The sequence below is a fragment of the Microtus pennsylvanicus genome, chromosome 10 (assembly GCF_037038515.1).
Source record: "Microtus pennsylvanicus isolate mMicPen1 chromosome 10, mMicPen1.hap1, whole genome shotgun sequence".
Taxonomy (NCBI): Eukaryota; Metazoa; Chordata; class Mammalia; order Rodentia; family Cricetidae; genus Microtus; species Microtus pennsylvanicus.
Window position 1 is genome coordinate 6,571,933 of NC_134588.1, and position 23,846 is coordinate 6,595,778.

At 46.9% G+C, this 23,846-nt stretch overlaps 1 protein-coding gene across 4 annotated transcripts in view; it reads left to right on the plus strand.

Moving 5' to 3' along the window:
* The first annotated feature begins 6,084 nt into the window (after nucleotides 1–6,084).
* Nucleotides 6,085–23,846, plus strand: part of Rnf152 (ring finger protein 152) — a 75,365-nt gene continuing 57,603 nt past the window's right edge. For 3 of the 4 annotated variants that reach the window (XM_075987651.1, XM_075987652.1, XM_075987649.1), the window contains exons 1-2: nucleotides 6,085–6,440; nucleotides 7,547–7,669. The gene's annotated coding sequence lies outside the window, so the exon portion shown is untranslated. The remainder of the gene's footprint in view (nucleotides 6,441–7,546; nucleotides 7,670–23,846) is intronic. The other variant, XM_075987653.1, reaches the window with a different exon arrangement.

Consider the following 23,846-nt stretch of genomic DNA (forward strand, 5'->3'; position numbering starts at 1 on the left):
GGAGAGGGAGCTTGTCTCCTGGAAAGAGATTTTACAGGGTTCTAACAACTTGTCAGACTGCCTTAGGGGATGAGACTAAGCCCAGACAAGGATGGGTCAGCGATGGGCAGGACCAGGAGTATGTGGATGGGGGGCTGGCCTGGCTGTCTCCTGTCCCTCTCTCAAATGTAGTCACATTCACTAAATCTTTTTTTTCTGCTCTCCTCTTTCCTTTGACCTATTGAGGACAGTGAGGATCTGGGCCTGATTTGGGGCAGAGGTTGTGACTCCCAAGCTCAACAACAGACCCTCTTGGTTCTTTTGTTCCTTCTCAATAATCTCAAAGCAGAACCTTTCCACTGTCTGTCTGCTAGAGCGGCAGGATTGGTGGCCAGATGAAAGCAAGAACATGTGAATGATGATGGGGAAACACAGGAGTTGGCACACAGGAGAGCAGAAGGTGGGGGACATCTGGAGAGAGGGAGGCTAGGACAGACAACGGGATGAGGGGAGAGAGACTCCACATTCCAGCCACACAAAAACATGCCAACCTGTTCAGCAGGGAGAATGGTAAGGGAAGCATGCCAATCATGATGACATTCTCTCCCATAGTTACATTAAAGATTTTGACCATTTACTGATGGAAGTGAGGACCTCATTCAGCCCCATATCATATGACCATAGTAAGAAAATGGTTGAAGCCTGCTACTGTAGAGGGTATCCTGAGGGCTGGGACACTCAGCCAGGAAACCATAATGGCTATACAGATTGCTTTTAGTCAGGACCCAATCTAAGGGTTTGATCATGGCCATGTCAACTTGGCTTTGGAATGCATTTTGTGCATATCAAACATGTTTTATTTAACTGATTACAGCTTTTAGAAAACCATCTTAGATGTAGTTTCCATGAATATCTTTTGAGGTCCTCAAAATGCTTGTATTTTTTTCAATGGGATGTCATTGTCCTTAGATAGCCCTGGATCTAAATAAGACAGTATGTCAAACATAGACTCTCTCATTCAGAATCCCTTGCCAGAATAATGGGCCTGTTGGGACTGGCTTTAATAGAGGCCCAGTAACAACCAGTTTTGAAATGAACACTACATTTAGCATGCATTTTTTTTTTTTTGCAAATAACCTTAGCTCCTCCTGCCCTAAGAGTACTCAGATACCTTTCAGAGTATATATCCTTCATGGTAACTAGTGCTACAGTAGAAAATAAATGGTAGCCTGGTCAGGAAGCAGCCTGACATCATTGCTGAGGCTGCCTCTTGGTGTTTGAACTGACAGCCTGTGAAAGCCATCTAGATGTAACTTTCCACTTTGATGTTTTTAAACAACTTGGCTGTAATTTAACTGTATGTCACGTTTGTTTAAAATGTAGAATGTCTTCCTGTTTGCTAAAGTGGTTGAGTTCCCTGCTGAGGTGGCCTAGTGGGTGAAGGAGATTGTCATCAGACTGATAACCAGAGTTTGACCCCAGGACCCAGATGGTGGAAGAAAACTGACTTCTGCAAGCTGTCCTCTGACCTTCATACACACTATGGCACACACCCTACAATAATAAATATGATTTTTAAAATTATTGCGTTGTAAAAATTTTGTGATTTAGATGATCCGGTTTCAAGATCCTCTTTTTTAACAAATAAATTCAAACATGTTTGGTACTGTTCCTATACTCACCTGCTCACCACCTGGATGTCAGTACTCAGGAGACAGTGTTTGCGGGAGGGAAATCAGGCTTCTTCTCAGGCTGACATCTGAGAAGATGGGATGATGTTTCTTCAGGGTCTCACCTTGAGCACTCAGTGGTACAAAGAACTTTTATAGAAGGGTAGAATGGGCATAGAATAGAGATCAGGCAAGTAGCATGCTAAGTAATTTTGTCATACAGGATGAGGTCTTGCCCTCCAGGACTTGTGGCTCCATTTCTTCCCTTTCTCTAATTATTGCTCTTGACCTCCCGGGGCTAATTAAAAGCATATTACTTCTCTCTAAGTTAAAGAGTGTAGCAGGTTTGGGACGTAGCTTAGAGGTAGACTGCCTGCACGGTACGCATGAAGCTCTGGCTTTAATCCTTGATGCTGATAAAAACAGAAATGGAGTCAGAACAATGTGCATGTTCTGTGTTAGCTTCAGCCCAGAATTAAAGGATGGGAGGGGGCACACATTCTAAAGGTCACCTGTTTCTGTGGGTTCTACAAATCTGAAGAAAGATGACTTGGCAGTTGACATCTTAATCATTTAGATGTGGCTTCTCTTTAGGATTTAGGATGCCAGACAAAGATGGAGGGAGAAAGACCTTACTTTGCAAATGGCAGCTTGCTAAGCATTGGCCGGCTATGTGTTGAACATCCTCAATATTTGCATTTGGGCCTCAGGAGTGAGAGCACAGGGCAGAACTGGTCTGTTTCCTCTTCCTAGCTATTCTTTCTTCCTTTCTGGCTCCCTCCTGTCATTACCCCTCCTTGTTGGATTAGTTGCTGATGGTACAAATTGAAAGGTGATCCTTGCCCTCAAAGACCAGGAAGAGGCTCACTAAAGTTATCTCCACAACCATCACATTCTAGTATGCATGTGTCATCCTGGTAGAAGCTCTGCCTGGGCATCAAACTGATCTCAGCTCCATCCTAGGTTCTCAGAATTTAAGAACTCTGCTCAATAAACATTTACTAAGTAGCTCTATTCCATACTGCAGGCACAAAGATAAGAACTTAAGCCCGGTCCTTTGCTTTAACCTTGGGGTGAAGTATCCACCAGTGTTATGGGACTCACCGTCCTTCTGTCCCATGGCCATGTGTATACCTTCTCTCGAATCTTGCTGGTTCTTCCTCATTTGCTTGGCATTGTGTGCTTCCCCCTTAGCCTTCAGGTCCCAGTTCCAAAGCAGTTTGTGAGTGAGGCTTCCTGTCATCTGTCTAACGTGTACCCCAACATGCTGACTTTGTGGGCTCTCTTCACTCTTCCTCACCCATCTCATTGTCTCTTTATCGTGGAATATCTGTTGCTTTTATATGAAGTGAGTTCTGAGCAGCAGGAACTTAGATGTGTGGTTCCCCCACCCCCATCCTAATCCTCCTGGAGCATAGTCCATATTTTATGATGATTGGCTGTTTGAATCACATGTGTGCGCAGGTATATTTATCTGTACAGAGGCCCAAGGTTAACCTCAAGTGTCATCCCTCAGATGCCATTAACCTTGATTTTTAAAGATGTCTGACAAGTTCCCCGATTTAGCTAGCCCAGCTACCCAACAAGCCCTGGGGATCTGACAGTCTCCACCTCCCCAGTGGTAGGATTACAAAGGATTTGGTGCACACACCACTACACTGGGCTTTTTACGTGGGTTTTGGGAAATGAAACACACGTCCTTACGGCTGCACAGGGAGCACTTTACCAATCAAATTCCCTAGACCTCGTATCTGTGTCTTTATCTTGTTTCCAGGTCTGTACACGCGCATCTAACCCTGGCTCTCTCTCCCAGACCTCAGGTGCCCACTTGGTCTCCCCCACACGCATGCGCCATGGGTTGTGAGTGTGATCCCAGCTTCTCTGGCAGGCTTTTGCCGGCGTGCAGCTCTGAACTCGGACTGGTCTTAGCTGCCTGGCTCCTGGCTGTTCCGCAGATGAATTTGTCACAACATGTTCTGCCTGTTCTTCCCGTGACTTAGACCAGAGCTGCCTGTCCAGATTCTGGCCTCCAGTGTGTCTCAGGCACGGTCCCATAGCAGCCTGCTCCCGTTGATTAACCTTCTCTGTGTGACAGCCTTACAAGACTGGACAGAAGGCGGACCCCCATGATGCTTTGTGAATTAAAACCCCAGTCAGTGGAAATGAATAAAGTTGGAGGTTCTTACCTTCCACATGCATTTCCCACTCCAAAGAATTGTCTAGAAAGCAGTTGGAGGGACGTTGAAACATTTTAGAATAATTACTGGATCCTGAAATTACTTTCTTAAAAGCAATCTTTAGAGGCGCTCGTGCATAATAATATTTCTGGTCTGAGCACTACTGGTAAAATGTTGCGGTGTTATGAATCACCTTTATTCCAAGCCCCTGACCAACGTCTGGGTTGTTAATTCCTTGCTTAGCTTCTCATTATTATCTTTCTTTCCAGAGCCCACAACATGGCTCAGTGAATAAAGAAGCCTGGCCTTACCTACATGACCTGAGCTCAGCCTACTGAGGAAGAAGGAAACTGACTCCTGAGTATGCAAATTGCCCTCCATACCTGTGCTATGGCAGGTGTGTGCCCCATAAATAAAATATAACTAAAAATTAGTTTTCCAAGTAAGTCATAGTGGCTCACACCTGTAAATCCAGCACTTAGAAAGGTGAGGCAGGAGAATTACCAAGCAGGTTTGTCTGTGCTGCACAGTGAATTCCCGGTTAGCCTTGGGTTCATGTGTAAGCCCTGACTCCAAATACTTTTTTTTTTCTTTCTTATTTTGGTTTCTTAAGACAAGGGTTCTCTGTGTAGCTCTGGCTATCCCAGAACTCACTCTGTAGACCAGGCTGGCCTCAAGCTCACAGAGATCTGTTAGTCTCTGTCTTCCTAGTGCTGTGTTAAAGGCATGTGCCACCATCACCTGGCTAGAATTTTTTTCTTCTGTATTAAAGTTGAAGATGTTCATACAAAGTAACCTTAGGTTTCTAAGACATGCGTACAGCGTCTCTGTGGGGTGCTATAGAGGTTCTAATGGAAACAATGGTGCAAGACAGACTGGTGACTTGAGGAAGCAGCACTCTTACTGGAACCCCAGAAACTGCACTACCCTACAAACTTTATCAGTCTGGATGCAAATTTTCGGTTTGAGCACCATCCTCAAGTTGCAAGTGTGGGAGAAAGCAAGAGGGACCGGCTACCAACACTGTTTCCTTAAGTCACACAGAGCCACCGTGGTTCTCAGGGCTGCTGCTACAACAGCAGTTTTTAAACTCTGGGCCATGAACCCTGGGGGTCCAACGATCCTTTCACAGGGGTTGCCTAAGGCCACTGGAAAACACAGATATTTACATTATCACTCATAACAGTAGCAAATTACAGTTATGAAGTAGCAATGAAAATAATTTTTTGGTTGGGGGTCACCACACCATGAGGTATTAAAGGTATTAAAAGGCCAAAGCTTTAGGAAGGCTGAGAACCGCCATTGTACAGGAAGGCTCATGGGATCCATCCAGGCACTCAGTACCTGCAGCCTAGATGAGGCCATCTGTTCTGTCCGCTAACAGAGGGATCCTTCAGCTGAACGGTGGAGATGGAGAGAGACACTGGGCGTTTCTTGGTGGAATAGATCCCCAAAGGAGCCAGAACTCAGGCGTGGTGTCCCAGATACCTTCCTCCTCCATTTCCCCACTATATGCTAAGCAAAGAGGCAGGAGGAGCCCCTTGGTTTTCTGGGATTACATGACATTAAGAGCATGCCTGTAAGGTAGAAGTTACTAAGTTAGGCTTTATTTTTGTTTGGGGTGCTGGGGATAAGCCTGGGCTCTCATGCATGCTAGGCAAGCACTTTACTACCGAACCGAAGTTGGGCTTTAACATAGGCGATCAGATGAGCTTAGAAGTCCCCCAGGCTTCCTTATTATCTCTAGCACCTGTTCCTTCCTGCTTCCCTATTTTGTGTGCTTTGTCAACACGAGGTCAAGATGTGAGGTGTCCCTGAGGGCCTCCCCGGTGCATATGCCCTTCCACGCTGACAGGTTCTTGCCATGGTTGGGCTCCTGAACTTTTGGGGGAAGCCAAAAAGAACCCGCGGGAAAGACAACAGTCTAGACTCCTTCCTTCACCCCTCCGTACTGAGTCCTGAGTCGCAGCTGGGTCACCACCTTGGCCAGGCCAGCTGCTCCAGCCTGCGGGCACCGGGCTCCAGGTCACACCTGATCCCGCTCAGGTCCTGCTTCCGCGCGGGGAAGGCAAGACGTCCAGGTGCTCGCTGGTCTTGGGTGGGTCAGGAGAGCGTCCCGATCACCCCCCCCCCCCCCCCCCCCCCGCGCACCCGACTGGGGACAGACAGACAGACAGGGACGCGCCGGCCAAGCTGCCGGGTGGGGTGCGGGAGGGGGCGGAGTCGCCGGGAAGGGGCGGTGCCGTGAGGCAGAGCTCAGCCTCCCGCCCCCTTCAGCGCTTGGGTCTTTGGGGTGACACAAAAAGCTCCCGTTCGGTGACCAGCGCCTGGCGGAGGGTGTCCAATCCAGGACGCCGAGGGTGTCGGGGCGGATGGAAGGCGCCGCCTGAAGCCAAGGGAAGGACGGGCCGGGAGCTGGGCTGCGGGAGGAGACGCAGCCACTCTGCCCGCGCCGCCCCGCAACCCGCGGCGGGAGAAGCAGGCGGCAGGCGGCCCCCAACGCGCGTCTGGCAGAGCGTGGCAGGCAGCGCCGACTCCCGGGATGCTGCCCATGCTTCCCATGCTGCTGCGGCCACAGCCAGCATAGCAGAGTCGGAGCCGGCGGCCGAGAGAGGTCAGTGAGTTTCGGTTTGTTTTCCGGCTCTGTATGCTCCCCGGTCCTGGGTGCAGAGGGGGCGCGCGGGAATGCCTGCTCCTAATGAAAACCGGGAAGGGCAACGGTAGCTTAGGATACATTTGGGGGTACCTCTTGGACTGTGACTGGGGTGGCCTATTTGGGTAAAAAAAAAGTGCGGAGCTGGAGTGGAGTCTTCCAAGGAGGTGGTCCTGGGAGTTGTGTTTCTCCCGGGCATTGCTCGAGTTGGAAGCGCGATGGGGCCGTGGCAGCTGCCTCTGGTTCGCTGAGTCCTGGGATGCCCCCTTGGAGCTCTGGTCCCGAGAGCTCGCCTTGTGCATGAGCTGCGCGCGCCCTTGAGGTGTGAGCGCGCGCGTCCGTGCTGTGCCCCCCCAGCCTTTCCAAGCCCCAGGTAGTCCCCTGCAGTCCTGTCCTGCCTTTCCAGTCCAAGATGTCCTGCTAGAAGTTGACCCCTAGCCATTCTTGGGAAAAGGGAGCCGAGTGGAGGGCCAGATTCCAGGGGTCTTTTGTGCGGACCCAGGGGCCTGGGGCGCTTGCTCTTGGAAGGACAGCGGCAGGACAAAGCCAGCTGGACTTGTAGGGAGCTGCTTGGAAAGCTTTGGTCTGGGATCCCGCCTACCGTGGGGGTGTGGTGGGGGGAGCGAGCGCTGCACAGATTTGGAAACAGTAGGGTAATTGACAAAACAGTGACAGTGACTTGAAGAGGTGGTGGCCCGGGCAAGGAAATGATGCTCGCAAATTGCAGCCCGGGTGACTGTGCGCCCGCGTTGCCAGCTGTGTGGGTTAACTAGTGTATTTTGCTAGTCTATCTTTGCCACAAGATGATGGTATTCTCCATCCGTACTCCTATCTTTCTGAGGGATTACTGTTGCTGGTAGCTGCTATACCGCGGGAGAACTTGGGGGCGGGGGAGACTGCAGAGGAGCTGGGAGAGCCATGATGCCCCTTCCTTGCCCTGACAGCATTCCACCCCTCAGTCTCACCCTCCTGGGACACCCACTCCTATCCCAGTGGCCCTGGAGGGTGCTTGGATCTCTGTCTGTGACGCCTGTATCTAACCCCTTACTGCCTGTGTTTCACTGCAGGCTGAACAAAGCTGGGTCCCAGTCGCGCTTCCTGCTTGTCAGCCTTTTGCTTCCCCAATGCATATGCTTTCCACTTGATGTCATCACGCAGACAGGGGTGAAAGGGACACACGACAGATCCAGGTAACCCCGATAATCTGTGTAACTGCCTGGGTGTCTCTGGATTATTTGGGCCCACCGTGCTGGCCCAGGACTGCTTGGGTGGTTTCTGCTTCCACAGCATTCCCATTTGTGAAGGAGTGGGGGCTGCCCAACCAGGCAAACAAAACCTGTCCTATCTAAGAAACTTCATTTGAATGTCTTGTTCCAACAACAAATCGCAAATGACTTCATCCTTTCCTTTTGGAGAGGCCACTGGGGGCAGCTTACATTGGAGTGTATTAGTTCCAGTGGATGGTGGGAATTTTGATGCTGCCTGTTCGCAGACAATTGTACCTGAATGTGGACTTGGATGTAACGCAGTCTTTTGTCTACAGTAGGGACGCCATCTAATGATACTGTAGGAAGACTGATAATTGTGAAGCCGATGAGAAATCTGACCAGTGCTCAGTTAGGGCACTGGCTGAGAGCAGTGGCTGCCTTAGGAGATAGTACTGTTTCTCTCCCATCGTTTATTGTAATAGTATTTGCCATGTCATGAGCAGGGTGGACGGGCACCAAGTTACTGGAAGGGTTGTTGGGAAGGAGCAGAAAGCCTGGAGAAGACAAAGCTTCAGTTAAGGTTCCACTTGTATAGATATGAACCATTGGACTCTCCTGCGTTTTATCTTTAGGCCTGTTCTTCTCTTTTCAAGGATAGGTCTATTGTGATCAGCCTCACCAGATCAGAGATTAATTTGACAGAGTGCATGGAAACCTCACCTTCAGATGGACCAAGACACACATCTCTGCACTGGCATAAAGAGGGCTGGATACAGGGCTTCCTTTCCTAGGAAGTCAGATTGCAAAAAGCCATAGGTTCCTGGGATCTTTTGCCCCGTGGCATCATCAAGGACTACAGCGGAGTCTTTACAGTTTCCCCCAATCCCCTTTCAAAATAAAGTGTAAGAAACTTGAGACTCTTGTCATTCAGGTCTAGAGTAGTTTTGCTTTGAAAGGTGACTTTAAAACAAGGAGCGACACCCATGCTAATCCTATGGAAAGCTTGGAAAATAATTAGCAGTGGAGCCATCATGTGGTTCTTGCTGAAACAAAGATTTTGGGGAGACAAGATTCCTATAATGGTGCTAGGATGGAGGTATTCTGACAAGTGATTTTTCTGTCAGCAGTAATTCAGGGTGTGTCCTGGGCTGCGGCAAGAAGGAAAACCATGTGATGGAATAACAGAGAATGTAATAATGCAATAGAACCAAGGGTGTGGCTTTTTTAATAGAAAAAAAATCACCTACAATTTTCCACCTAAGGAAACAGTTGCCTGCACATGTAATTGCATGTTCAAGAACAAAGATAGCCACAGTGTAGTATTAGGTTTTATTGTGATTTTTTAATCATGTGCTGTGATAACTCATAATGAAATGTTGCATTTCATTGGCTCCCCCCCCCATGAGGAGTCTCTTCTCCCTGGGGGTTTAGCTTTAGGTTGGCATGGCTGACTTTTGGTTCCAAAGCTTTTCTTGGTTCTCACTAACTCATTCAACAGATGTTCTTGGGCACTTAATAGATAACAGGTCTGTGAGAGGTGCCCAAAGATGAGTGATGGGTAGACACAGTCGTGAATCACCCTCACGACTTGTAGGCAGAAAGAGAAATGTAAGGGACTGAGACAAGGGAAGAGCCTCCTCGGAGGCTCAGGTGGCCTCTGCTTGGTTATCTTTGTCTCTAGGGTGCTCTCTACTCCCTAAGTGCCTGGGCTGGGTCAGAAGTAGCCTTTTCTTTATGAACTTTGAACTCTTCAGTTGGGTTCTCCATGGCTGCTGAGGCTCGACCAATGTAGGGAGGTCATCTGTTTTCATTTCCTCTTGACCACTGTTCCTATACCTTCTTCTCAAGGTGCTTCTCACACCTTGCTGTGCATCAAGTTTGAACCAAAGTCTACATTTCTGTGTTACCCAATTTAGAAGACAGATGGGACAGGTAGACTTTTGTGGGCTTCTTTCCAGTCCTTTCCAGCAGCGATGTGTTATAGATTTTGCTGTAGTAAGGAGCGCTCCACATGTCCCTGCCTGGCAGCTTCTTTACTGGGCTTACTGAGTAGAAAGGCCAGGCTCTTTGTAGTCACTCAGACCCTAAACTGATAGAGGTGTGATGGAGCTTGATCCTAAGGGATCACTGCACTCAAGAGAGGAAGTGGCTCAGGTGTAAATCAATCCCGCAATGCTGCCCAGAAGCGTGTTGCACTGTTCTGATCCCGAGCTCTATGACCTCTTTAGCTACAATTCAGTATTTCTTGCATGTAAGTGGGAAGCACTGGGAACAGCTGTGCTACTAGTGACTTATACATTTCTTGTCTCACGGGGCCTGGCTCAAGACTCGGAAGGTATTTGCTGTTCCATGAGCAGCTATTGAGTAAAAAAAAATGGTAAATACCTTAAAGAGTGTGGTCCATTGACTGGGGAGATGACTCAGTGGGTCAAGTGCTTGCTTTGCAAGACTGAGGACCGGACTTACATTCCCAGCTCCCAAGTAAAGCTGAATTTTGGAGAACACATTTGTAATCCCAGTGTCCCAACAACAAAGGAAGGAGAGACAGGAGACTCTCTGGAGGCTTATATTGCAGCTATCCTGGTGTTTGCCGCAGAGAATGACAAAGAGACACCCTCTCAAACAAGGTAGAAGGTAATGACCAATACCTAGGTCCTCTGACCTACACATGTGTGTTGTGGACACGCACATACTTGCACACATGCAAACACAGAAACGTGAATTCATATCACACATGCACATACACGTTATATACACACATGTACACATACATTAAAAACAAAGATCTTCTCCAACCTGTTATTTACTAAAGTGTTAGTATATTTACTTTTATGATTATCTCCTAATTATCAAAAAATAGAGAATTTTTCTTTATGACTGTCTGGGGTGCAGTTTGCTCTGCAGCAATAGGCTAGTAGTTATTTCCAAGGCCAATGCTAGCAGGTTTCATGCCCAGCATTATGTAACGCGGAAATGTCTTTTGCAGACTTTTTCTCCCTTACCATCTGCTTCTTGTCTAAGACTTCCTGATTTTGTTTGGAACATTCCAGGATAGAAAGGAATGGCAGGTGGGCCTAGAGTCACCCAGAAGGTGACCTGCTGAAAACAGGAAAACGGATAAGAACAGGTAGGAATGGGCTTAGGAAAACAGATAAGAACAGGTAGGGATGGGCTTAAAACAACTGTTGTAATTTTGATGCTTAGAAAAAGCAATTTGGCCAGGAGGCTTTTTCAGGTCAGTGGACTCACAGGACACCAGAGGGTTCTAGGGTATTCATTCAAGCTATGAGGGTGGTGCATTTTAAATCCTGCCTCGCCTTACTCCCCATACAAAGAACTGGGTGCTGTGGACCACGCCTTGCAACCCTGGCTGCTTTCAGAGAGACAGTTGCTTTGGGATGAGCTGGTCACTTAAACATCATTGCCCACTTTGAGATGATTCCTGGAACCCTATGTGCATAGATTAGAATCTTTAAGATTTGATATGTACTTTAAAGTTGAGCAGAGAATTTAATGAAATAGTATTGCTTTTGTCACCTTAAAGTAATTTTCAAAGATACATAGAAGCGACATAGTAAACTGAGTTAATCTCTGAAATGGCAGTGCTTTAGCCTAGTGATGCGGAGGCCACCCTTCCAGCCCAGCTTCATCTGAGTGCAATGCTGGGAGGAGGAGCGGAGAGGCAGTTATCGAGGAGGCAGCTCCAGGGTTAGGCCAAGGGCGAACACAGTATGAGCGAGAAAGAGAAGAGAGCCCCATGAGACTCACCTTGAAGGACATTTAACCAACTTTAAAATATATTTCTATATTCTATGTGACCTCTTTAATGCTCTTATGAAGTTGGTTATGCTGGTGGAGGACACTTGTGGCAAAAATGAGTGCTCCCTGCCACCTACCGTCACAAAGCCCCAGTAGTCAGAAAGATGGGGTGGGGGGAAGAAGGCATGGTTCTGCTTCTTCCAGGGACTCTGTTGTGCGGTGGGTCCCAGGAGTCAGCGCCCATGATTTACATATATTTCAGGATTTTCCTGGGAGGGAGCTTATGTTCCTATTTTTCCTTTCGTTTTCTCTGGTTTGATCCCTGAATTCCTTTCCAGTCTTCATTTCTGCTTATGTGTGTGTACATGTAGAAGTCAGAAGACAGCTTGGTGTTGTTCTAACTCAGACACCACCCACTTGGTTTTTTAGATGGGGTCTCTTACTGGCCTAGGGTTCTCTGAGTAAGGCTGGGATGGGTGACCAGCAAGCCCAAGGTACCTTCTTGCCTCTGCCTCTCTGATCTTGGCTGGCATTATAGGCATGTACCACCAATAGTTTTCCCAAAACTTAATTGCACTTTTCTTGGTTCTTGTGCATGGTGTGGCCTCAGTGTCCTTTCTTTTCCCTCTTCTCAACCTATAGCTTCTACTCTCAGCTCAACATTTAACTGGGTCATTTGATCCCTTGGTGATCCTTCATTATCAAAATTCTGTGGAAAGGTTGTCTCTGCTGTCTCATTTCATTCATTTTCGTTCATTCATATTCATTTGTTCACTTATTCATCATTGTTCATGACAAGGAACACTGCATTGTTAGTATTGGAGTATCTTTCCGTTTAGTTACTGTATCATAGAAACTTATCAAAGCTAACTAACGTAAAGGCAGGAGCTTTAAAGAGATGTCCGAGGATGTCTTTTGCCATTAAGCCTCCTCTCCCCAGAGCCCTAGTGCATGAGACCCTTCAGCCATTGCCCTTCTGGGTCCTGCCCAGCAGTGAAGAGGGTAGCCGAGGGGCACTTCCCTCCAGGGGATGGCAGCAACTGCTATCTACATGATCTTTTTCTTCAAAAGCTCCTACAACACGAGACCTGGATGAATCTCACACCACTTGGTGTTTACCACCTTGTTAATGCACAAGGAGTGATCAATAAATACCTTATTGTTGGTGAACCTTTGACATAGGAACTGATTTTGATCTACCACAATGAAGGAACTATAGACACTTTTGTCCTATATTCTCAAAGATTAGAAAGAAGTTTGTTTCTAAACGTTTCCTCTGATTATGTTAACAATGATTAATATGGAATTAAACTTAAATACCAGGCTGCCCTTATCATAGCACTATGATTGGAGGGTAAAAATTCTTACTGTTGGTCATTCTAGAAAAACTTGTCTTTGTTTCAGCCTGTTTTTGTCTGTTACTTACAAAATCAATCAATCAGTCAACCAACCAACCAACCAATCTTCTCCTTGGCGACACAGTGCTAGCAGCATGAGGACTTCCCGTCCCAGCAGACTCCAATGCAAACTAGTGATGTTGGCACCTGATGGACTGAGTGACAAGGCTGACCACCGCGTGTCCTCTCATGGTTATCTTTGTGCACCTGGTTCTGTTCTGTTGGTTCTAGAACTGACGTGACCGATCATGAAGGAGAGTGTTATTACCACGGAGAGAAATGTGTCAGCTTCTGGGAGAAGCTGAACAGGAATGCATTCACACAAACTGTTCTCAGTTTGAAGGATAGAGAATGGAGCTGAGACAAGTGTCTCAAAACCAGTCTGTGAAGTGACGTTCTTTGGCAGTGTGCCAGCTGCAACGTGGTTCCGTTTGGGTTAGTAGTGTGAGATTACAAATGGCTGGAGAGCTAGACAGGGTGGCACTTGCCTTTAATCTCAGCACTTATTTAGTTTACTTTATTTTTTATTGAAATAAGATCTCCTAGAATCCACATTGGCCTCAAACTTTATATGTAGCTAAACACAACCTTGAACTCCCATCCATCTCCTTCCTTTCCCAGTGCTGGGATTACAGGTGTGCACCACCTTACTAAATGTATTTATTTATTTTGTGGTTTGGGCATTGAACAAAGCGAGGTAGAGGCAACAGGTTCAGAAGTTCAAGGTCAGCCGGAGTTATTTACTGAGGAGCCTGGATTACAAGAAACTACGTCAAAATAATTACCACCAAAATAACATAAACAACACAAACCAAACCAAACCAACCAACCAACCAACCAACCAACCAAACAAACAAACAAACAAACAAAAAACTAGTTAGGAGCACATTAGAGAACTTTGTATCCTTTGGAGGACAGGGTCAGCCTTAACTAGACTGAGCGACCCTGTCTTCTCCTGCCCTATGACACTGATACTTCAAAACCCCCAAGGCCGGATCCTAAGGGAATATAACCAGCACTTGAAACATTAATCACCAGTGAATAAGCCACATATTGGATAAACAATTATATTTATTCAAGTAGTGGGTGCTTGTCTTTACCAGGTGCGAGTCTAACAAAAGTCTCTATTTTGTTACAGTTTAATGTATATACTTAACGCAGTATTTTTGTAAATACAAAGCTAAAGTGAAAGAGAATAAAAGAAATGTGTCTGGTACTATCTCTCAATTTCTGATTTCTTGCCGTGTGTTTTCATGGCCCTGCTCCAGGGGAGCGGTTTGAAGCAGGGAATTTTTAAAGTGTGGCGGCATTGTGTTTGACCTTGAGTAACTAAGGACTGACTGGGCATTGTTTCATTTTAAAAGTGGGAGAGAATCAAGCTCCTTGAGCTGTTGTGGGAACAAGACAGACAGACAGACAGGATATTGATAGATTATTAGAGATTACATAGCATGCTCTACATGTGGGAAGCACTAATAAATGCAGCTATTATTCACTTCAATTTTATTCAACATCTGCCACCCATCAGTGAGCAAGCCTGGTCTAAGCAGCATGTAAGCTAGCCTAGGAGATGACTTCCCCTAAATATTTATAAGCCTACAAGAGTCACAGAGGGTTCCCTTTGTACTTTATTGTCATTGAGGACTTAACATTGACATATTGGGGCATCTCTATCACATTTTTCTCAAGTGGTTTGTAGTTTTGAAGGAACTACTGCTCAGGAGGAAGCTGGAGCCAGCTAGAAGCAGCTAGAGGCAACAAGTCAGAAAGAGAATGAGGAAACCAGAGTTGCTGAGCTGACTTAGGACAACAGCTCCTTTCTCCAAGCCCAGTGAAGGACACACCAGAATGATCTTGTTGGAGCATTGACTTGTACTTGTGCTTGCAGTCCTAACAAGCGAGTCTCTTAGCATCCTCAAGAGGCCAGTTAAAGAGATACGCAATAGAGGCCGGAGCAAAGGCTCAGCCATTAAAGAGCACTTGCTGCTCTTATAGAGGACCCAGATTTGGTCCCCAGAACCCGGATGAGTGCTCACAACCATCTGTAACTCCATTGACTGTAACTCCAATGCCTTCTGATCTCCATGAACACAAGACACATTGCTACATATACATACATGCAGGTGGATACTCATACACATAGAAAACAAATAAATCAGATTTTTGAAAAAAGAGGCAAGCAACAGTGAAAAGCAGAGAAAAGAGATTTATTCACTGTGGGTACATAGAGAAGAGGGATAAAGAGGTCCAGTGATCCCAAAGTCCATCTTCACGGTGCTGACATGAGGGTTCAAGAACTTCTGGTGCATTGTTGACCCATCGCCGTCTCAGCTCCAGCTCTCCTGACATGGGGTCTGACAGGTTGTAGGCGCTGTGTGGAATCTCTTCCTGGCAGATAAGTTCTGCACCCAGGCTCCTGCTTTTTCATTACCTTGGTATGAGAATCCTGGAGAAATTTCAATGCCTTGGGCCACTGCTTCTGCAGTCTGATAGCCAAGGGGAGAGGCCAGGGGTTTGTGCAGTATGTCGTTGTGTTAGAACCTCATTTGTCTGCCCCTTTCCTGGGCTCAGCGGTCTTGTGCAGGGTGTGCCCAAGGCTGTCTATTACATAGGAACACCATTTTACCGCTGAACAGTCAGAAGAAAACTGGGGCAAATTGCCTTTCTCTATAGAAGTTCTGTTGTGTATTATGGTTATTGTATGCCATCCTAAAGCAGACATTGTGGGCATATGGCCAGCTCGGGCATGAGGATGGTGAAGGGGAGGATTGACCGAGCAGAGAGAAGGTGGCCTGATGTTGTTAAGGCCCTCACTTAGGAATCTGGAGTGGGTCTTTGCTTGCTGCTACTCTTCTGTTTCTGTTTGTTTTTTTTTTTTTAAAGAAAGATCCTTTAATGAAGACAACAAAATCAGATAATATAATAAGTAAAAAAAATATACTAGAAATACAAAGCTAATGAACTATTTCAGAAATTGCCCTTACCAGTGGGTGCTCCTGAGCTAGCCCAGGCTGTTGTCCACAGATAGGAACACAGTGAGCACTCAATGAAGACTTGTTTGGAGCAGTGAGTTCTTTAGCAGTCACTTAAAGAGCCACACAAAGAAGGCGTGGCACCTCTTCTCCCTGAGTCCTGGTCAGGCTGCGATTGCCGATCCCCATCAGTGTTGAGCCAGTTCACACCGAGTCTCTCGTAATTGGAGGGGTTTGATTCCAGATGTCCTTTGCTGTCTTGGTGCAGTGGCATCTGCAGTATGTTTATGTAGGAGTCTGTCTTCGATGTTTCTCTTCTTAGGGAAATCACACATCCCAACAGACAATCAAACTGCCTTGTCTTTTGTTCGAAGCAGGGATGTTTCTGGAACTTGCCCAATGTTGTAAACATGACAGAAACGTGGGCTTGCCTGGGGATGCTGTACACACAAGACCTCGTGCATTCTCCCAAGGATTCTAGAGAGATTTCACGATGAATCTGCTACAACACCTGGGGGAGGAAATGAACTAGGCCTGGCTCCATGCTCTAGTATATCTTGGAAAGAAACTGCTAAGACATTCAGTCCCACAGACTCTCTAAGTATTTACCAGATGTTAGATGATAACCCCTGTCTTCCTGTCTCCTCGGGAAGGATAGCAGGGCATCCAAGGCTACTATGCTGTTGTGAGAAGAGTCTGCAGCGGATTGCCAGCAGCTGGTATATTCGGTTAATTTGGTGGTTGTTTCTTCTGCTACTTTCATGAATGCAGATGGGAGGTAATTGTAAGGCACCTATGCCATTTTCCGCATGGAATTGTTATGATCACTAAGACATCATGTTCACTGTATGTTGAGGAGCGGGATTTCTTCATTCTACATTACCTCACCTAAGTAAAAGGCGAATAGCTTGCTTGTGCGAGGGGAATCTTGGGTGAGCCGATTGCATTTAGTGAATAGCCTTTCTAAAAGCAAAATGCTCAATGCTAGTTTAGTTGGTGCTTTCCTTTTCTCTCCAGTCTATTAAAATTAATGGTTCATCTACCCTTAGGTTTTTTTTATAACTAAGGTATTTGATAATTACATCCCGAGGTAGTTGTCACACTGTCCTGCAAGATATTTGTTAGTTTGCCACGGAAAACGCCTTCACTAAGAAGGAAAAATGCCTATGTTAGGTTTCAGATCCTATATCACCTAATGTGTGGAGTCTGCCCTTGGAGTTTCCAAACATGCTCAATTCATTGTACCCCATAGACTGAGATTCCCTCACGGCTAGGTCTAGTCTTCAATGGAAGAGAGACACCGTGTAGACAGTGTAGAATTCCTTGTAAATTGGGAAGGCAGCCCTAATCAGCTTTGACGTGTAGGCTGATGTAGTCAGTGCCACTTGCCTGGTCTTCTTTGGTTCCATGTGGGATGGCAGCACGAGGTTCTTTAGTCATTTTCCTGAAGGCAAACGTGGCTTAATCTAGAGCCCAATCTTGCAAAAGGGGTGTCTGCCTGCGATATAGAATCCTCCCACTCTCTCTGTGGAAGCGGTTGTCCACATCTTATTTGTTTTCCCCAATGATTCGGATTTGTAAAGAAACAAATTTCTTCCTTTTATAAGTTTTGTTTTTGGCTAGGTAACTGATAGTACTCTATATAATCTGTCGTACCGAATAGGTAAATATACGTTGTCTCTCCCCAGCTCATCACAGAAGTAGTAAGACAGTGATGGGAAGGAGGCAGAGTGGGAGTGAAGATATTCATAGAAACACAGTCGTTCCAAAATTCGGTTTTATTCTCAAAATGCGAAGTCTCTGCTGCTTCTGTGGTGATTTCAGTTTCATTTCCAAGCATCTTGCTCAAGTCTGTTGAAGAAGTTGCTTACTGATAACGTCCACCAAATGACATGGTAGGCTATCAGAGAGTTTTCTTCCCAAACATGTAGATTTATAAAATTTATTTTACAAACTGAGAGCTGTTGGATAGGTGGGTGTCAGCTCCAGCACACATGTGATAGGTTGCGCCTGTCCTGTACTTTAAGCAATCTGGTTTAAAGTGCCTGAAGACCTGTTTGTCTGGGAGGCTAGAACCTGGGAACATCAGTAACTTGGCTCAGGGCACATGGCAGGCTTATGCCAAAATAGGCAATGGCCCTGAGTGATGTGGTCACATCTGTTTTCTTTTGTGTGTGTTTATGTGTGGACAGCAGAGGGTGATCTCAGGAATTGCTCTTCAGATGGCATACATCTTTGGTTTTATTTGTTGTGCATTTTGTTACCAAGTAGAGGAGGCTGGATTACTAATAAGACCCAGGGACCCAGCAATCCCTAGGTCCCCAGCACTGGGATTACAAATGCACATCACAATACCTGCCTTTTAAATTTAGGTATGGGATCTGCCTCATCCCTGATGCTTGCAGCACTGCATCAGCTGATCTGTCCCACAGCTCTGGTCTGTCCTCGTACCCTCACCCAGTGGGAGCGTACTTAAAACGGGGGTGAGGAGCTATAAAGGGAAATCACTAAAAGACGCTTCAGTGCCGCATAGTTTATTAGAAGAACCAGAGCCCCACACGAGCCTGTCTTTCAAGGTGTATGGTTTGGATGTTCTATTTGCCCTAATCACTCTGCTGTTGGCTCAAGAGCCGTCTTTGAAAATGTTGGTGTCAAATTCTTTCGGGAGTCTAGAAGTGGCTTTCCCTATCGCTTGAGCATTCCATTGTGCCGGGCAGCTTCTGCGAAGCCTGGTGGTGTGAACTGTTTCTACAAGTGTCACTTTTTGAAAGTTAGTGTTTGCTATTCTGTCAGATATTCCACGAGATACCCATACCTTTCTTGAATGCAGTAGCAAACCCCACATTTGAACAGAAAAGCATTTTACAGCCCTCTTCTCTTACTATTGCCCCTCATTCCAGGAAGAATGAAGTCCCTCTTTCGACATCTCTGTTCCGTGAGTCATGCCATTTCCTTGTATGCTGAGGGAGAGCTGTAGGATGTGTCCCCCCCCCCCCAGGCCTCTTTCCTCTTCACCCATCTATCGGTCTCCTCTCAACTCCCACAGCCGGAATTACCTCCTTCCACTTTCTCTCCTTAATCTCAATCTCTTTAACTCTGCATGACGCTGTCATCCCCTTCCAATGTGAATTCTCTGACTGGTGGGACCTTGACTTGGTCAGCTGGAGGAAGAAGAGACTAGCAAATGACCCATGCGGGACTGCTGGGCTTGATTAGTGGAAAGTGATGGTGGATTCCAGTATGGACATACAGATGACTGTGACAGAGACTAGCCCATTGAAATCTCAGCATTTTAACAGTGGGATTGGATGTTTCCTTGTTGTGGAGGTACCTAACTGTGCTGTGGGATGTTTAATAGTGTCCCTGGATTCTACCCACTAGGTGCCATTGTCTAACAATCTGATAAATCTCTATATTTCAGGAGATAAAATTACCACCAATTGACAATCTATGTATTAGACCCCAATTGCTTATCATTATGGGATGTATACAGATGCAAGATAAGGCTCAAAGAGGGGTAATTGTTTACAACTCCTCTTGCTCTGACCTCCTGATCAGCTGTTGAGGGTCCAGGGAGGTCTCTGACGGATGAGAGAAGGGAGAAACTTGGGTCCCCAAAGTGGCCATGTGGAAGCGAGCCCTGATATGCTGCAACTTAGAATACAAGGTGAAGAAGAGATGAAGTGTTTTTGCACGAGGCTGCTGAGATTTGGGGACATTTGCTTTAGCCTTCAGTCTACCCTGACTAACCTTTCCTGACACTGGGATGAAGGGAACCAGCTGAAGCATATGGGCCAGTCTTCCAGCGATGAGGGAACGTAGGGATTCCAGTCACCATGGGACAAAGGCCAGAGTTTCTGTGTGTTTGTTTTGTATAGTATCAGCCTGCTTACTATAATTCATGTAATCAGTATATTCTGTCTAAAATTAAGATGATAAATGAGTTTGTTATTCCTAACACTGTAATCATTTGGATATGAGAGTACCTGCCTGTGCTTTGAGTAAACAGTGATCAAGTATCAAGTTTACTAGCTGTTTTGATCTTGCCCCATGTATCTGAGTCTGTAGTGTAAGACCAAGCTGAAGCACTATGGCAGCGTGTGTTTAATGTATCTTAATGTTGACAGTTGTTGATGCCCTGCAGTCACAGCTATTAACCACACCATCAATAAGCAAATCACTGTATCATTTGAGCATCTTTGAAGCAGACTCCGGTATTCAAAGTCCTTCTAAATGATGTGGCTTAAAAACCTGGGTGCAGAACTTGCTTATCAGACTAAACTCAGTGTACAGTGCTAGGTTTCTTTTGTAGCAGTTATCTGTGCTTGCCTTTATGTCGAATCATTGGCCAAAATATGTAAGTCCAACAGTTTTCTTTGGGGCCCATCTGGATGACAACAATGGATGTATTTATGGACACAATGGCTATTTGTGTACTAGCCTTTTGGTGGCTGAATGCTTTCTGTCGGTTTGACCCAGGGCTTCATATGACTGCTCTGTTGACCAGGATTCTGTCCATTCTATGGAGGACCACTCCCGTGATGAATTTCACCTTGTCCATCACAACCTTTGCCAGGCTACAGAGGACAATCAGACTTGACAGCAAGACAGTGAATTCTCTTTCTAGTAACAGTGGTGAAGACATATAACTTACAAATACCTATATTTATCTGTGTTTTGTGCATGAGTCGAAACCTCCCGATGGCCCTGCAGGGAGAGGTAGATGGTTGTCAGGAGCACTGAGATACAGGTGAGCACAGTCAGGTAGAGAAGTTAGATACCTCTCCCATAATCACAAAGGTGGGATTAGAACACAAACACAGCTCTAGAGTTAGTGGTCCTTGCGGCCATTGCAGAATGCTGACTCAGCTTTAAGTCTGTCCAGCGATTTGTAACTTCATCTCTAGAATGAGCACTTGTGTGTGGCAATGAAAATCTTCTTGGTGTTGTGCCTCCTTGTGTGTGGGTCAGGTAATTTTCCAACTTGGCTAATGCCATTTGCGTCATGTATTCCATAGCATTTCATGTCAGAAGGTCCTAACTTAGCAAGATGATGGATTACTTTTATTGAAAGAGGCTACTTTGCAGGAATAAGAATGTTTGTACACAGAATACAAATGCTAGGTCATAATAGATGAAGTAATAGTACAGTTTTAGGGGGTGGATAACTTTGTGTCAGAGAACCTAGGAAGGATTTGTGGGAAAAAAAAGTAGCATCCAGCATCCTTTGAAGACTAGATAGCATTTGTCAGGCTGTAGGGCAGGCAGGAAAGGCAGTAACAAATAAACAACTGTAGGAGGTAGGAGAGGGTGCATCTTGTCCTCTGGAGAGAAAACAGTGTACATGGCTGGAGTATGGAGGATGCATGGCTGGAGGATAGAGGACGTGTGTTTGGAACATGGAGGATGTGTGGTTGGAACATGGAGGATGCGTGGCTGGAGGATAAAGGATGCATGGCTGGAGCATGGAGGATGCATGGCTGGAGCATAGAGGATGCGTGGCTGGAGCATAGAGGATGTGTGTTTGGAACATGGAGGATGCGTGGCTGGAGCATAGAGGATGCGTGGCTGGAACATGGAAGATGCGTGGCTGGAGGATAAAGGATGCATGGCTGGAGCATGGAGGATGCATGGCTGGAGCATAGAGGATGCGTGGCTGGAACATGGAGGATGCGTGGCTGGAGGATAAAGGATGCATGGCTGGAGCATGGAGGATGCATGGCTGGAGCATAGAGGATGCGTGGCTGGAGCATAGAGGACGTGTGTTTGGAACATGGAGGATGCGTGGCTGGAGCATAGAGGATGCGTGGCTGGAGCATGGAGGATGCGTGGCTGGAGGATAAAGGATGCATGGCTGGAGCATGGAGGATGCATGGCTGGAGCATAGAGGATGCGTGGCTGGAACATGGAGGATGCATGGCTGGAGCATGGAGGATGCGTGGCTGAAGCATGGAGGATGTGTGGCTGGAATATGGAGGATGTGTGGCTGGAGCATAGAGGACGTGTGTTTGGAACATGGAAGATGTGTGTTTGGAACATGGAGGATGTGTGGTTGGAACATGGAGGATGCATGGCTGGAGCATAGAGGATGCGTGGCTGGAGGATAAAGGATGCATGGCTGGAGCATGGAGGATGCATGGCTGGAGCATAGAGGATGCGTGGCTGGAGCATAGAGGACGTGTGTTTGGAACATGGAGGATGTGTGGTTGGAATATGGAGGATGTGTGGTTGGAATATGGAGGATGCATGGCTGGAGCATGGAGGATGCGTGGCTGGAGCATAGAGGATGTGTGGTTGGAATATGGAGGATGTGTGGTTGGAATATGGAGGATGTGTGGTTGGAATATGGAGGATGTGTGGTTGGAATATGGAGGATGCATGGCTGGAGCATAGAGGATGCGTGGCTGGAGCATAGAGGATGCGTGGCTGGAGCATAGAGGACGTGTGTTTGGAACATGGAGGATGTGTGTCTGGAGGATAAAGGATGCATGGCTGGAGCATGGAGGATGCGTGGCTGGAGCATGGAGGATGCGTGGCTGGAGCATGGAGGATGTGTGGCTGGAATATGGACGATGTGTGGCTGGAGCATAGAGGACGTGTGTTTGGAACATGGAGGATGTGTGTTTGGAACATGGAGGATGTGTGGTTGGAATATGGAGGATGTGTGGTTGGAATATGGAGGATGTGTGGTTGGAATATGGAGGATGTGTGGTTGGAATATGGAGGATGTGTGGTTGGAATATGGAGGATGCGTGGTTGGAATATGGAGGATGTGTGGTTGGAATATGGAGGATGCGTGGTTGGAATATGGAAGATGCGTGGTTGGAATATGGAGGATGTGTGGTTGGAATATGGAGGATGCGTGGTTGGAATATGGAGGATGCGTGGTTGGAATATGGAGGATGTGTGGTTGGAATATGGAGGATGTGTGGTTGGAATATGGAGGATGTGTGGTTGGAATATGGAGGATGTGTGGTTGGAATATGGAGGATGTGTGGTTGGAGTATGGAGGATGCATGGCTGGAGCATAGAGGATGCGTGGCTGGAGCATAGAGGATGCGTGGCTGGAGCATAGAGGACGTGTGTTTGGAACATGGAGGATGTGTGGCTGGAGGATAAAGGATGCATGGCTGGAGCATGGAGGATGCGTGGCTGGAGCATGGAGGATGCGTGGCTGGAGCATGGAGGATGTGTGGCTGGAATATGGAGGATGTGTGGCTGGAGCATAGAGGACATGTGTTTGGAACATGGAGGATGTGTGTTTGGAACATGGAGGATGTGTGGTTGGAATATGGAGGATGTGTGCTTGGAATATGGAGGATGTGTGCTTGGAACATGGAGGATGTGTGGTTGGAATATGGAGGATATGTGGTTGGAATATGGAGGATGTGTGGTTGGAATATGGAGGATGCGTGGTTGGAATATGGAGGATGCGTGGTTGGAATATGGAGGATGTGTGGTTGGAATATGGAGGATGTGTGGTTGGAATATGGAGGATGTGTGGTTGGAATATGGAGGATGTGTGGTTGGAATATGGATCATGTGTGGTTGGAATATGGAGGATGCGTGGTTGGAATATGGAGGATGTGTGGTTGGAATATGGAGGATGCGTGGTTGGAACATGGAGGATGCGTGGTTGGAACATGGAGGATGTGTGGTTGGAACATGGAGGATGCGTGGTTGGAACATGGAGGATGCATGGCTGGAGCTTGGAGGATGCGTGGCTGGAGCTTGGAGGATGCATGGCTGGAGCATGGAGGATGCGTGGCTGGAGCATGGAGGATGCGTGGCTGGAGCATGAGGATGCGTGGCTGGAGCATGAGGATGCGTGGCTGGAGCATGAGGATTCGTGGCTGGAGCATGAATGCGTGGCTGGAGCATGAGGATGCGTGGCTGGAGCATGAATGCGTGGCTGGAGGATGGAAGATGCGTGGCTCGAGCATGAGGATGCGTGGCTGGAGCATGAATGCGTGGCTGGAGGATGGAAGATGCGTGGCTGGAGCATGAGGATGTGTGGCTGGAGCATGAATG